The sequence below is a fragment of the Apium graveolens genome, chromosome 11, assembly GCF_009905375.1.
Source record: "Apium graveolens cultivar Ventura chromosome 11, ASM990537v1, whole genome shotgun sequence".
NCBI lineage: Eukaryota > Viridiplantae > Streptophyta > Magnoliopsida > Apiales > Apiaceae > Apium > Apium graveolens.
Window position 1 is genome coordinate 145,963,951 of NC_133657.1, and position 5,312 is coordinate 145,969,262.

Consider the following 5,312-nt stretch of genomic DNA (forward strand, 5'->3'; position numbering starts at 1 on the left):
AAGAAGCTCTTCAAGATGTTGATTGGGTGCAAGCAATGCAGGAAGAGTTTGAATGAATTTGAAAAGAAACAAAGTCTGGACCCTAGTACCAAGACCAAAGAATAGATCTGTTGTTGGTACAAAGTGGGTATTCAGAAACAAAACTGACAGTGATGGCATAATTACAAGGAATAAGGCAAGGCTGGTTGTAAAAGGATATTCTCAACAGGAGGGAATTGATTATGATGAAACATTTGCACCAGTTGCTAGGTTAGAAGCCATAAGGATATTTTTGGCTTATGCTGCTCACAAAAAGTTTACTGTCTTTCAAATGGATGTGAAAAGTGCTTTTCTCAATGGAGAATTGGAGGAAGAGGTATATGTTGAACAACCTCCAGGTTTTGTAGATACCAAACATCCAGACTATGTCTACAGACTTGACAAAGCACTTTATGGACTTAAGCAAGCTCCTAGAGCATGGTATGAGACTTTAGCTCAGTTTCTTCTGAAAAGTGGATTCAACAGAGGGACAATAGACAAAACACTGTTCTACCTCAACCATGGAAAGGACTTACTTCTGGTCCAGATTTATGTTGATGATATCATTTTTGGATCTATAAATGACAAACTTTGCAAGAAGTTTGCCAAACTAATGCAGTCAAGATATCAGATGAGTATGATGGGGGAACTTAGCTATTTTCTGGGCCTTCAAGTCAAGCAGAATGAGGAAGGCACTTTTATTTATCAAACCAAGTACACCAGAAACCTGCTAAAGAAATTTGGAATGCAAGATTGTTCAAGTGCATCCACTCCAATGGCCACTACAACAAAACTGGATAAGGATACCGGTAAATCAGTAGATATTACTGACTACAGAGGTATGATTGGCTCTCTACTCTATCTAACTGCTAGTAGACCTGATATCATGTATGCTACCTGTCTTTGTGCAAGATTTCAAGCAGATCCAAGAGAACCTCACTTAACAGCTGTAAAAAGAATCTTTAAGTATCTTAAAGGGACAACTGCTCTGGGATTATGGTATCCTAGAGAATCAGATTTTAAACTAATAGGTTACTCAGATGCAGATTTTGCAGGTTGCAAAATTGACAGGAAAAGCACAAGCGGAAGCTGCCAATTTCTTGGAGGCAGATTGGTTTCTTGGTACAGCAAGAAACAAAAGTCAATTTCCACATCAATTGTAGAAGCAGAGTATATTGCTGCAGGAAGCTATTGTGCACAGATTCTTTGGATGAAGAATCAGTTACTGGATTATGGGTTAACATATTTCAAAATCCCTATTTACTGTGATAATAAAAGTGCTATTGCTATGACAGGTAATCCAGTTCAACACTCAATGACAAAGCACATCAGCATCAGGTACCACTTCATCAGGGAACATATGGATGAAGGTACAGTGGAATTGCATTTTGTTCCCACAGATCAACAGTTGGCAGATATCTTCATAAAACCAGTATGTGAAGCTACTTTTACAAGATTGGTAAATGAACTTGGAATGGTTTCAGGTTCTTTCTCTAAATCTGCTTAGACTTGTTATGTGTTATCAGACTTTATGCTCAGTATTTACAGAATTAATCTCATTGTGTATTCTGTGCTTAATTGATAAATGTCTTTAAGTACTGACTGTTGTCTGATATATGTTTCTAAACTCTGATAAGTGATATGTCTGTTCTAGTACCTATTCTATCCTATGAGGATAATTGTGCTAGATACTGACCTAGTAGTCTTCAATAAACAAATGATTCCATGGAAGAAGTAATTATTTCAGTGGAAATCTTATGACACTAGCAAATTCTGATAACTGAGCTTAGTTAAGTTCACTTTGTATATCTTATTACTAAGTCACAAATTAGAATAATGCTACTCATCTGTTAAGTTCTGATACTAGTAAAACTGCTGAATGTACTAAGTGCTGATAGACCTCTCTTATCAAAAGAAAAAGCAAAAAGATCAAAGATTAAAATCAGGCACTCCTTTGAGATCTAGAGTAAAAATGTGGAAGGGACGACCCAAGTGAATTGCTGGTATTAAGTAAATATGCATCAGAAAAGCAAAATATTTTCTTGGTGACTTTTCACACTCTATGATTACTGGAGAAATACTCTGAAAATAGCATAAATTCTGATAAACAGTCGTGACTCACTTACACTGAGAAGCCACTGTAAAATAGAATTTCAAAAGATGCATAAAATTAGCACAAAACAATTGAGGTGGACTCAAGCATAAACTCATTCTTCAGTAGGTTTCAGGACAATGACAGATCTTTAGCAAAATTTTAGTTATGCCTTATTTCTAAGATGTACTGAAGTGAATCAGACTTTACTCTTTGTCTGTTTTTAGCTTAATGCACACACTAATCACTCCATCTGAATGATGAAAATTTCTGTGGTGGTCTATGTTATTTTAGATAAATAGTCATTGTGTCATTATTGCACAAATTCTGAGGACAAGTTCTAAGTTACACGTTCTGATGATTAAGTTCTGACGTCCATAACTCAGAACTTGTATGAGTATTTACTAAGATGGGCATTCCTTTTTCGAGTTAAGAAATTATGTTCTGATGACTGTTAAGTTCTGGTATAGGTCTAAGTTCTGATTTCTCAGTCTAATCCTTTACTTGGCTTATCTGTGAATAAAATTTGATAACAGTCTCAGTTCGAACTAGAATATGTTGAAGTGGAAGATTAATAGTCACTATGATTAGGATTAATGGTATTTGTCCTTGAACAGTCCACTGTTTCTTGTGTCTTGTGCGGTCTAGACCATGATTTCTCTTTCCAATGACTGTTATTCTTTTTTAAAGTCTAGGGAGACGAGGTAGAATTAATTCTACTTGTCAGCATTAAATATCTTTGCGTCTCTTGGCATTCTCTTTCCTATATAAACAACCACTTCACATCAGTCTTTCCATCACATTCTTCTCACACACTTATCCTCCTTCTTCTATCAAAAACACAATGGTTCGATACAACATGTTTTTGAACAACCAAACCTTCACAATGGAGCTAAGTTGTGCCGACTGGCAGCAGGAGTGGCATGTAACAGCCATTCCTGAGGAGATCTGGGATTCTGTCCCACAGGAGGTGCTAACTCACCTCCTATTCTTCTATATGGATTACCATCGCCATCTGGAGTGATTGGAGGAGGAAAGGCGGGAAGCTATCTGTCAGCAAGAGCGAATCATACGACTCGCCATCTTGTTTGTCGAAGATAGGAAGAGGAAGATGACTTAATCTCGTCTTCTTCCTGTTCTTCTTCATCATCAGCTTTGTCGGGCTTCTTAGCTAGGACTAAAGCTGTTGACGTAAGGATTAGAAGCTTAGGGAAAATCTTGTATAAGTACTGATGTAATTTCCATTTCATAAATGTATTTTCTTGATATATTAATGAAAGTTGTTTTTACTTCAAGATTTTGTCTCTGAGTTATTTCATCTTGTGTTGATAAATCCTGATTGATGTTCTGATGACCATATATATTGTGTTTCTTATTAAGTTCTGATTCATTTTCAGCACTTACTCCTTTAATTTATCTTGGTCATTTTCATGTGATGTATTTTCAGAATATCAATGATGCAGTGAAAAATAATTCAATCAGTACTAATGGTTTAAATTTTGAATTAAAACTGTTTCTCTTGATTAATGGAACGATTTTTCCTTGAAACAAGGCAACTGGGTAAGTAATGATTCCTGTTTTCTCGAGCCCAGTAACTATCCGTTATTACTGCATGTCTGACAGGTGTCCAACGATAACATTTTTTTTCAGAGTATAAGTACAACAGAGAGAAGATTTCTTTAATCTTTTATTTTCTTTATACTTTATCTCTCTCCTTACTTTTACTCTCTTTCACCTTCTTTCTCACGTTGGTTTTTCATACAGACATTATCTCAAACACCTAACAGGCATACTTGAATCTCAATATTTTTTCACATGGCACCAAAGGATTTAATCATTGATGGAGCAAAGTTTGTTCCAAACAACTATGCTGCAATTCTTGATCATGCTGAAGCTCCATCTGAATTGCACTTTGTGCAAGATCTTCTTGCACATAGTGAGGTTGGGTACGCCTTAACTCAGCCTGAATTATTTTCAAGTCAACAAGTTCTGAGGTTCTGGAGGATAGGCGTTTTTGATGATGGTGGTAACCGTGGAACTCCCAGTATTATCTTCCAAGTGGGTGATTCATCCTTTGTAGTCACTCCTGGTACAGTACGCAGGGCTTTACATCTTCCAGAAGATTGTACTTTCTCAATTCCAGAGGACTCAGCCCTTCGGGAGTTAATGGCTGAATTGGGATATGAAAAGAGTCTGACGAAACTTGGACAGTTGAAACGGGCTAATATCAGAAGAGAATGGAGTTTCTTCTTTGATTGCATCACCAAAGCCTTTGGGAACAAATGTTCAAATTTTGATGCTATCCCAATTCTGAGTCAGCACATAGGGTATGCTATTATCCATCAAACTCATTTTGATTTTGCAACTGGAATAATTGGTTTTATTGGGGATAGGATGACAGAGGATCGAGATGTTGTTTATTTTGCTAGATTCTGTCAACTTATTTACACTTACTGTACTGATGAACCTCATTTAGTCAGCATTCAAACCCCACCTTTTAAGGTTGCAAAAAGGTACTTTAATGATCTGGTAAATGCTGATACTAAGAAGAAAATGGTTATACCATTATAAATTCCTAAGTCTGTAAAACAGATCCTGGTAAATGCTGATCCTGATACCTATAGATCTATTTACTCTGATGTCCAACCACCTCCAACCATCAAAAATCCATCAACCTCAGTACCTACCTCTCATTCTACTCAACCTACCCTCAGAACTTATCTCAAATCCTATCTCTCCACTTCACAGACTGCTCAACCTTCTTCTTCAGCACCTACTGTGAAGTCTCCATCCTCTAAGCCAAAGAGAACAAAAACTGTTCCTCAAACACCTCAAAAGAGGAGGAGATTTACTTTGAGAGATGAATCAGATTTTGAGGAACAGATTCCTTCTTCAGAACCTGTGGTGATTGAAGCTGAGAAAGCAACTTCTCAGAAGGATTCTGAAAATGGGGGTTCTAGGCTTCTCAAGAGGCTTAGACGTATGATAATTCCTGAAACTCCCAAGGAATCCAAATCAACAAGGAAGTACAAGAAACAGAGGGCACAAAGGCCAGTTTCAGATGATGAGGAGGAAGCAGCTAAGGAAGGGGATCAGGAATCTCTGATCTCACAAGGCAAGGAATTTGCTCCAGTCACTTCTTCTCCATCCACTCCATCTCAGGATGCTGTATCTGACAAGGCTAACTCCCCATATGTGTCTC